The following is a 10885-nucleotide window of genomic DNA, read 5'->3' as shown; positions in this document are numbered from 1 at the left end:
GTGTGTCTGGTGGGTGGTTCCGGCGTGTCCAGTGGGTGCTTCCTGTGTGTCTGGCAGGTGGTTCTGGCATGTCTGTATGGTTGTTCCACTGTGTCCGGCAGGTGGTTCTGGAATGTCTGTCGGGTTTTTCTGGCATTTAAATGTTCTGCTTCCAGAGTATCTGGCAGGTGATTTCGGAATTTCTGGCAGGTGGTTCAGGCGTGTCCAGCAGGTGTTTCAGGTCTGTCCTGAAGGTGGTTCTGGCATATCTGAGAGGTGGTTCTGGCATGCCTGGCATGTGGTTCCAGAGTGTCCGTCAAGTGGTTCAGGCGTATCTGGCAGGTGGTTCAGTCTTGTATGGCAGGTGGTTCAATTTTGTCTTGCAGGTGGTTTTGGCATGTCCAGCCAGTGGTACCAGCGTATAATTCAGGTAGTTCCAGCATGTCAGACAGGGGGTTCCTCTGTGTCTGGCATGAGTTTCCCATATGTCAGGAAGGTGGTTCCCACATGTCTGGTGGGTGCTTCCGGGGTGTCCAGCAGTTGGTTCCTGCATGTCCAGCAGGTGGCTATGATGTGTCCGGGGCCTGATTCCATCATGTCAGGTTGGTGGTTGCGGCATGCCTGAATGATGATTCCAGCATGTCCGGCAGGTTTTTCCGGCCTGTCCGGAAGTTGCTTTTGGCATATCCGGGACCTGGTTCTGGCATATTCAGCAGGTGATTTTGGTGTGCCCAGCAGGCAATTTCGACATGTCTGGCACCTGGCTCTGGCATGTTCAGCTGGTGCTTCTGGCATGCCCACCAGATGGTTCTGGCATGTCCTGAATATGGTGATGGTGTGTCCGGCAAGTGGTTCAGTCTTGTCCAGCCAGTGGTTGAGGCTTGTGCAGCAGGTGGTTCAGTCGTGTCCAGCACCTGGTTCTGGTGTGTGCAACACCTGTTTCTGGTGTATCCGGCAGGTGGTTCTGGTGTGTCCGGCAGGTGGTTCACGCAAGGCTGGCAGGTGGTTCATGCATGTTCAGCAGGTGGTTCTGGTGTGTTGAGCACGTGGTTCCCGCATGCCCAGCATGTGGTTCCAGAATGTCCATAAAGTGGCTCCGGCTGGTCCAGCAGTTGGTTCAGGCTTGTACAGCAGGTGGTTCAGGCTAGTCCAGCATCCGCTGCAAGCTTGTCTGGGACCTGCTTCTGGCCTAGCATGACCTGTTTCTGGCATATCTGGCAGATGGCTCTGGCGTGTCCAGGAGGTGCTTCCGGTGTGTCCTGGCACATGGTTTTGGTGTATCCGACAGGTGATTTGTACATGTCCGGCTACTGGTTCTGCCATGTCTGGCACCTGGTTCTGGGGTATTTGGCAGGTGGTTTCAGTGTACGCGGCACCTTATTCTGCCATATCCAACAGGTGGTTCCAGCGTGTCTGGCAGGAGGTCCCTGTGTGTCTGGCATGTGGTTCTTGTACATTCAGAAGGTGGTTCCAGCATGTCTGGTGGGTGCTTCTGGCATCTCCAGCAGTTGGTTCTGGCGTGTCTGGCAGGTGGTTCCAGAGTGTTTGAGTGGTGGTTCCCATGTGTCCGGGGGTTGGTTCCGGGATTTCTGTCAGGTTGTTCCATTGTATAAAGAGCCTGGTTCTGGCATATCTGTCAGGTGATTTCTGCATGTTCAGCAGGTAGTTCTGGCGAGTCAAGGAGGTGGTTCCACCGTGTCTGGGAGATGGTTCAGGCACATCCAGCAGGTGGTTCAGGCCTGTCTGGAAGGTGGTTCCAGCGTGTCCAGCACCTGGTTCTGGCATATCTGAAAGGTGGTTCTGGCATACCCGGAATGTAGTTCCGGAGTATCCATCAAGTGGTTCAGGCGTATCTGGCTGGTGGTTCAGTTTTCTCTGGCTGGTAGTTACGGCATGTCCACCCGATGGTACCTGCATGCCATTCTGGTGGTTCTAGCATGCCAGGGAGGGGGTTCCTGTTGTCTGGCATGAGGTTCCAGTATGTCCAGAAGGTGGTTCTGACATGTGCGGTGGGTGCTTCCGGGGTGTCCAGCAGTTCGTTCCAGCATGTCCAGCGGTTGATTCCAGCGTGTCTGACATGTGGCTACGAAATGTCCAGGACATGATCCCGTCATTTCACTTTCGTGGTTTTGGCCAGTCTGAGGGGTGGTTCTGGCGTTTCCAGCAGATTTTTCTGGCTTGCCTGGAAGTTGGTTCTGGCATATCCGGGACCTGGTTCTGGCATATCTGGCAGGTGATTTCAGTGTGTCTGGCAGGCAGATACGGCGTGTCCAGCACCTGGCTCTGGCATGTTCGGCTGGTGCTTCCGGCACGTTCACTTGATGGTTCTGGCGTTTCCTGAAGGTGATGATGGCGTGTCCGGCAAGTGGGTCCCTTGTGTCTAGCAGGTGGTTGAAGCTTGTCCGGCAGGTAGTTCAGGTGTGTCCAGCACCTGGTTCCAGCATGTGCAACAGCTGTTTTTGGCATATCCGGCAGGTGGCTCCAACGTGTCTGGCAGGTGGTTCAGTCATGTTGGGAACCTGGTTTCAGCATGTGCGACACCTGTGTCTGGTGTATCTGGCAGGTGGTTCTGGCATGTCTGGCACCTGGTTCTGGCGTATCCGGCAGGTGGTTTCACAGTGACCGGTTCAGGTGTGCTCAGCAGGTGGTTCTGGTGTGTCAGTCACTCGGTTCTAGCGTGCTGGGCATGTGGTTCTGGAATGTCCATAAAGTGATTCAGGCTGGTCCAGTAAGTGGTTCAGGCTAGTCTGGAAGGGGCTTCATGCTGTCTGGCACCTGGTTCCGTCTTGTGCTTTTCCTGTTTCTGTAGTATCCAGCAGATGTGTCCGCAAGGTGGTTCCGGCATGTGTGGCACATGGTTTTGGCGTATCTGACAGGTGATTTGGACGTGTCTGGCAGGTGTTTCCACCATGTCCGGGACCTGATTCTGGCATATTTGGCAGGTGGTTTCAGCGTATCCAGCAGATGTTTCTGGCATATCCAACAGGTGGTTCCGGTGTGTCTAGCAGCGGCCCAAGATGTGTACAGGATAGTGGCAAAGAGTGTGGGTTTTGACTTGGGTTTTAATCTCTACCCTGCCACTGTTTTAAATCCAAAGGTTGAAGGCCATATATGGCCTTGGGCAAGAGACGTAGTCCTTCATAAACCTCAGTTTGATAACAGTCTCTTCTCCATGGAGTTTTAAGATAAATTATATTACAGTACCTGGCAAATAGTAGATTTTCAATAAATGGTACTTTAAAATACTAATAATGACAACAACAATAATAACAATATCCTTGGATCTACCATTAGAAATTATGAGCATTTTTAGTTAAAGTATTGAGACATCAAGAGCAAGAGGTATTGCTATAAAAAATTAGTAAGAATGACAAAATTTAACATTACTTGGCCACAAGTATAAACTGTGGAGTCTTTCTAGAAAACAAATATAGAGCTGTTTCCCAATCAGTCTTACATGTTTAGAGGATGAATAGGCTCTCACTTAATCCGGAACACTGTCAGTCATTGCTCTGGATCAGCCTTTTCCCCCTTAAGTGTCCATTTGGAGACTTAAAGAAAGTAGAACTCACTCAGACTTTCCTTTCTCATCCACTGATTGCTGCGTTCTTCCAGCAATAAGTAAAAGCTGTTGATGGTTCTTCCCTCAGAAACTGTCTGAGAAAACATAGCAGAAATACAATAAAGATGTTGATTGGCGTTTTTATTATGTAGATGTTTTATATAAGGTGACAAATATTTTTCTTTTATGCTGCTTTAGAACTCATAAAATATGATTGAAAACACTGTTAAAAAATCTCTGTAAAATTTAAGCACACATCTCCAAAATCACCTCTGAAAATGTATAAATACAGAGTTGACAGACTACAATTATTTACAAGTCACACACACATATTGACAAAGCCTGGGAGGAGCTGGGTGATCTGGCAAGATCGCGTGAACCTTTCTTGTTTTTTAAGTTCCACCAGCATTGTAATAAGGGTTTTTATACAAAAAGTATAGTTTAAAAATTCCTGCAAATAGCTCAATCTAATTATGTCCCTGATGATCTAATTAAATGTTAAATTTTCAGTTATTAAAAACCCACATCTTTCTTTAAAAGAAAATGTTTTAATTAATTGCTGTATATTTTTTATGTTTTACATATGCTATATATTACAAATTAATCACTCTGTTCGTATTAGCTATTTAAGCTATTTCTAATTTTCATATTATACATAATCCTTCAATTAACATCTTTTAAAAGGTCAACTTTTGTTCAAGCTTCTCTTTTATGTCTCAACATTAGATTTTTATTTCCCTGGTCTTTACAATGGAAGACAGGAATGGCACTCTTTTAAAAACTGAAAGAAGTAAAGATGCCTGTCAAACAATGCAAAATTTACACCTTTCCACCCCTTTCTGTCCTTCCCCACCACTGCCATCTCCACATAAGTGTGATCCCCTTCAGTGTGTCCAAGTTTCTGATAATTTCTTAGGATACAATCCGAGACAGGGGAGTTACTGAGTAAATTAGAAATTATAGAAACATTAAAGGAAATTATTGGTGGCAAAATAGAAAAATTCAAATCCTATATATATGGAAATAAGAAACATTTACATCAAAGAAAACAAAGATAAAAAGAAAGTCAATGGAATGGGGTAATGCTTGCCATTAGTATGTCAGAGGGAAGTCTGGTATCTAAAATATAGAGAACTGCTGATAAATTTTTTTGGACAGTAACTAGGATCTAGTGGATGAATAAATATTGGCAGAGGAGAAAAACGAGAGCTGGAGGGAAAGGAACTTGCCCACCTTCTGAAGGAAAGTAAACTGTGAAGAGCATGCTGAGTCTGTGTGCTTGATTGTGCCGTCTAGCACTCTCTCTTATTCAGGGTGATGAGTATTTTGTACACGAAGTTTAGATCTCATGAGTAAACATAAAGTGTGATGTGCACTGATAGAGAATATATGCAGGAAATGGGATGGAATGGAGCAGGGTGCTGCAATATATATATATATAGTGTTACATGCACTGATAGAGAATATATGCAGGAAATGGGATGGAATGGAGCAGGGTGCTGGAATATATATATATATATATATAGTGTGATGTGCACTGATAGAGAATATATGCAGGAAATGGGATGGAATGGAGCAGGGTGCTGGAATATATATATATAGTGTGACGTGCACTGATAGAGAATAGATGCAGGAAATGGGATGGAATGGAGCAGGGTGCTGGAATATGTATATACAGTGTGATGTGCACTGATAGAGAATATATACGGGAAATGGGATGGAATGGAGCAGGGTGCTGGAATATATCTTTAAAGTGGTTTTACTGTACCAGAGGACATGATTGTGTTTGCGACTCTGATAAAGAAATATTTTGAATGATTTCTTCTTTTGAAAGACAGCGTGCTCATTACCATTGCCTTGTCACTCTTGCTAATTTTTGTTAGTGTTTCCTTCTAGTCATTTCCCAAGTATTCCTGAGAAATGAAAAATCCACTTTGTGCAAGATTTTTTTTGCATCTCCTGCTGCATCTGACAGGCGAGCTCCGCGTGGAGATGGGGGCGAGGTGGGTGGGGTCGTGTGCAAACAGCAGGACGGGGGCCTCTCTGCAGGGTCGACAGCTGTCAATGCTGCCCAAGGACATGATGCCCCAGGGTCACGTGGCCTGGGAATAAATACTGAGCCCCTGGAGAAAGGAAAATGGACAGGAAGCGGCTCGGTTTAATAGATCGACTTATAAAAATCAGATGCATCGAACGCCGCAAGTGTCCACAGCTGCATAAATGGAGGAACAGCACACGGTCCATTGTGGAGGGAATATTACGCAGCCATGAAAAGGAAGGAGATTTGGACATGGGCTCCTTTTTCATGGCTGCATAATATTCCACTGCACAGATGGACCGTATTTTGCCCATTCGTTTTCGGTCTCATTTATTCCTCCTGCAAACAGTGCTCCTGAAAGCGGCTAGATCGCCGTCCCAGGATGCAGGCATCTGTTTTCGTGCTTTCGGCACCGAGGATGGAGCGTTGGTTTTTGCATGGGGAAGGAGACAAGCAAATGTGGGGACCAACTGGGCCCTTTTGATGGTGGTTTTGAGGTTGGGAGGCAATGCTGTCCGGGAGTCGGTTTGTGATGGGTGATTTGGGTCAGTCAGGTCCTGTGCATCTGAAGGACGGTGGTCAGACCTCGGAGGCGGAAGGAGGCAGCGCCCGCCATGCCCTGTGACCTCCCCACCACCAGGCTCGTCAAAGGGGGACGTGGCCTCTGACTCAAGACCCTAGTCATCCTTTGAATCAGAGATCAGTTTGTTTTTTTTCTGAGGAAGAGTGGCCCTGAACTCACATCCATGCCCGTTTTCCTGCATTTTGTATGCAAGATGCTGCCTCACATGGTTTGATGAGCAGAAGAGGCAGGAGGGACCCTCCCTGGAGGACCCGACCCCATGACCCTTCACCCCAACCAGCTCCGGGTCCCTCCCAGAGCACACCCCGCCCCCGCCTGCCTGGGTCAGTGTGCAAATGAGCGTCACCTGCTGCGTGGCCCTCGAGGCCCTTTGATGTGTGGCCGACACCGTGGGATGCTGCCTGGGAAACGACTCAGGAAAAGGCAGCCGGCTTAATTGAGGTGAACATGAAAGCCACTGCTATGTTAATTGGGGCCGCTTGGCCCCCAACCGAGTCAGGATTCACATCTTTCATGCAGCAAGCTGGGCGTTAATCACCCCCGGACACCGAGCGCTCGGCTGGGGAGCCCTGGGGGGGGCCGGGTGTCATCGGCCTGAATATAAAGGAATGGGGCGTGAGCCGGGGGTGTCTGCATATCAGATGCCGGAGGGAAGATGGGGTTTAGGGGAATCGTTAGTGGGGGGCAGTCGCCTCCGGTCCCACCACCCGGGTTGTCGGCCCGCCCTGTCGGGGCTGCCTGGGCCGCTCGGGGGCTGGGAATCAGGCTGAGGGGTGGCCAAGTCTGCAAAACGGGATTGGATGGGTGAGGCAGAGTGCAGGTCTGGAGAGTTCCAGGTGAAGGGCCGTTCAGGGGCTTGAACCCCAGGGATCCGTCCTACCCCATCCTGGAGCCCAGAGTCTGAGGTCAAGGGTTGCAGGGCTGTGCTCCCTCCGGAGGCTCCACGGGAGGGTCCCTCTGGCCTCTTCCAGCATCTGGGGCTCCAGGGTCCCTGGGCTGGTGGCCGCCTCCCTCCCGTCTCTGCCTCCATCCTCACGGGGCTGCTCCTCTGCATCTGTGTCTCCTCTTCTCATAAGGACCCCAGTCCCGTTGCATCAGGACCTCATTTCACCTCCTTAAAGAGCCATGTCCAAATCCTGACATGTGCCAAGGTCCTGTGGTCAGCGCTCCTGCCCTGTTCCAGCCTGCAGTGCCTGGTCCCCTGGGATGGGGAGGAGATGTCCTAGTTAGGTGTCTCAGGAGAGCTGATGAAAATTCATTTCAAGGGCATTGTGGTTTAGAGCGAGTCCCATGAGCAACAGACATTTTCAATATCTCATAGTAGCAATAACTTACTTTGGTTTACCACTTTCAAAGGGGAAATCTGCCTGTCTTTCTTCCTTTCCCCAGATATTATCCAGCTTTGTAATGCAAACAATGGCTCCCCTGTTGTTCTCACTGAAGTGCGGGTTACAGTGGAAGGCGACATCATGCCCTCTCTTGAAATCTCAAGCAAGCCTGTTTTAAACCAAAGACCAGAGTTAGTAAAATGATTCAAGCTGTGCATTTGCATCAAGTGAAGAACATGCAATTTTCTAAAGAGCAAATCATTGTATAAATACATGACAATTTTCTAAACAGAAAACACACTGACGGTACACTGGGCCAAGGACTGGATGTAATACATGAGCATCTGACAGGAAGCAAGACAACGTGCTGAGTTTTTTGCCTCGTTGTCTTGGTCACGTCATTCTAGTCAGCTGTCATTCCCTCTTTACCACCTCTACCCATGAAAGGTCTTCAAGGTTTTCTCACAGAGGTTTAGGGCCACTTTGAGGGCACTTTATGCTTTACTTTGCAGAGAATAACGGTTACCTCCTTCCTGCCCTGCCAGCCTGCTTTTAATCCCTATTAATAGCAAATAAGAGCTTTCAAATACTCGGCTTCCTCATAGTTAACCAAAAGCCAAGTCCTGACACAGCAAGAGCTAGACAACATCGTTAAAGTTCAGTATTCCGATGCTAAGTTGTAAAGTCGTGACAATAAATGTGGTAAACATTCCATGATGTCAAGTGGAACTAATGAAAGTGCTGCTTGGCTTTTTTTTTTTTTCTTCAAAGATTTTATTTTTTCCTTTTTCTCCCCAAAGCCCCCCGGTACAGAGCTGTATACTCTTAGCCGTGGGTCCCTCCAGTTGTGGCATGTGGGACACTGCCCCAGCGTGGATCGATGAGCAGTGCCATGTCCACGCCCAGAATTCGCTCCAATGAAACACTGGGCCGCATGCAGCAGAGCGTGAGAGCCTAACCCCTCGGCCACGGGGCCAACCCCACGAAAGTGCTGCTTGGCTTTTTGACCCCAGTTCCTGCACTTGGATGTCAAGGCAAACACAAGTCCTGGCTGTCGAATCACTAACTCTTTCCCTCAGTGTCTCAGCGAACCCCATAGAGCACTGACAGAATCAGCATGTGCTCTGGTTTTAAAGCAACGTCTGCACTCTAGACCTTTTAACAATGATTCTCTGTATGTTTTGATTCACCCAGTAATGAACACATACACCACACTGTGTCTTCCAATGATTAAATTCACAGGGAAAAGACCAAGATAGCCAATGGCAATAGAATTTGTATTTGACTGAAAATCCAATGCCTATATTTCCTCTGCAGTGAAAAGCAAGATACTGTCATCTCTACTGCCTTCAGTGTTCTTTTTTTCTTGTAATTCCTCACATAGAATTTGCAGGACCAAGCAATAATTTTTTCATTTTAGACCACCTTAACCACTTCAACCAGAATTAGTTCTGAGTGGCCGCAGTGTCAGTCTGCATCTCTAGTGTTCCTGGAGCTAAAGTTTCCAGTGCAATAACCCTAAATAAAGCAAAGATATGTATATCAGTGTGGTCCTGCATGAGAGGGGTCATACAGGGAGGAGAGCAGATATTAACAAATCATGAGTGCTGTGTGCACAGGGTAAGGTGTGCTGGGTCCTACCTTATGTTGGGAGGAAAGATGGACGAGGACATAGGCAGAGGGTATATATGTTTTGTACTTTGCTGTGAGGCAAGCTTTATTGTGCAGGGAAGAACTGTGCCATCAGAAGCTATACAGGCTGTGTGGAAGTAGCAGCTGACTTAGGGTGGTGACCTTCATGCAGAACCAGAGGAAGCTGGCTGGAGGTTGGAGTGAGTGGGCCATTTGGATGTAAAATGATCAGATCAGAGTTGAGTCTATCTCCTGCTAACAGAGGAGGTGGCTCCCTTTGATTCACCAGGAAAAAGGTGACAGACACTCATGGAGTCTGTTTGCAAATTATTGAATAAACCTGTGTGCATAGCTTGACTTTGTGCCTTTTGTGTCCTGGTCATAAGACCCAGAAACACAGATGAATTAATGGCTGCAGTAGCTTTAGTGGCACCACTGACCTCAGGGACGGGCGTACTGGACAGCTTCAGGATATCCTTAGCCTTCTTGTTTTACACGTAGGTATAACCAGTGGTGATCACCAGGCCCAGGCATCCCAGGGCAGCCATGGATCAGCACGGATTTACCTGTTAGCTCCAATCTTACCCCATCCTAGCTCACCTCAGTCAAACCAGTTCCAATGGCAAAGGTTGATTTATTTTGAGGAAGTCTTGTAACTTGAGGGATCTGTTCAAATCTTCTAAGTATATAGAGTCTGCTCAGAAAACTGGGGTTCTCCATCCTGCCACTTGTCAGCTGTAGACCAGGCTAACACCATAGGAATCTGTAACCCTGCTGTTGCCCCCACTATGAAGATAGAAATGGCAGCTGAGCTCGCAAGGTCCGAGACTGCACTGTGACCTGCACAACTGCGGGGAGGTTTGTACGCACATCAGGACAGAGTGGCATCACTTTCAAGCGCTCAGACCAACTCGGAACAATGTCCAGTGGGGTCTTTTTGTTTTCACACCTTGTTTTTGATGGGCATGTAGACATAATGTGCATGCTTGGTTTTTTAGACAATGTATGGCTCAGAGGTGGAGAGACGGCCAGGCATCACATTACAAAATCTCCACGTTTCCTTGAGCTCTAAGGTTTTCACTGCCAGGAAACACCAACAGAATGGGTTTCCTGCTATTCCTCTTTGTCCTCAGAAAGTAGGACTCTGTTTTATTCTTGATTCTTCTGGTTTAAGATTCAGTGAGGGAAACGTTGTCCCCGTATTGGGAATACATATTGATTTATGGGATAATCCCGTACTGTGGTATAGCCAAGATTCTAAATGTGTAGTTTTAAAAATTCTAAACCAATCAGCAAATACGACAGATTTGCTAATCTTGCTGTTCACCTATTTGCATTGCGCTTCACTGTGCCCAGAATTGTTATCAGCATGCAAGGCGTGACTCCTCCAGGCAAAGGCAGGTCACAAAGCACAGTCTGGGAATAAAAAAATATATATGTGGTAAATATTCCATTTGCACTTTTGGTATCCTCTTAATATGTTGCCTCTATGAATCATTACTGTGTTGTTTTGGTAGCAAATTTTCATTATTTAAAAAATTTTAATTTATGTTTTTATTTTTTATCATTTTAGTTGCAGTAACATTGGATTATAACATTATATAGCTTTCAGATATACATCATGATATATTTCAAATTCTGTGTAGACTGCATCATGTTCAACACACAAAAACGAATTATAGTCCACCCCCTCACATGTGAACCTAATCACCCCTTTTGCCCTGCTCCAGCCCCGATTCCCCTCTGGGAACCACCAATCCAAT

This window comes from Equus asinus, chromosome 19 (genome assembly GCF_041296235.1).
Source record: "Equus asinus isolate D_3611 breed Donkey chromosome 19, EquAss-T2T_v2, whole genome shotgun sequence".
In the NCBI taxonomy this organism is placed as follows: domain Eukaryota; kingdom Metazoa; phylum Chordata; class Mammalia; order Perissodactyla; family Equidae; genus Equus; species Equus asinus.
The sequence above is the reverse complement of the archived record's forward strand: the minus strand, read 5'-3'. Positions refer to the sequence as shown.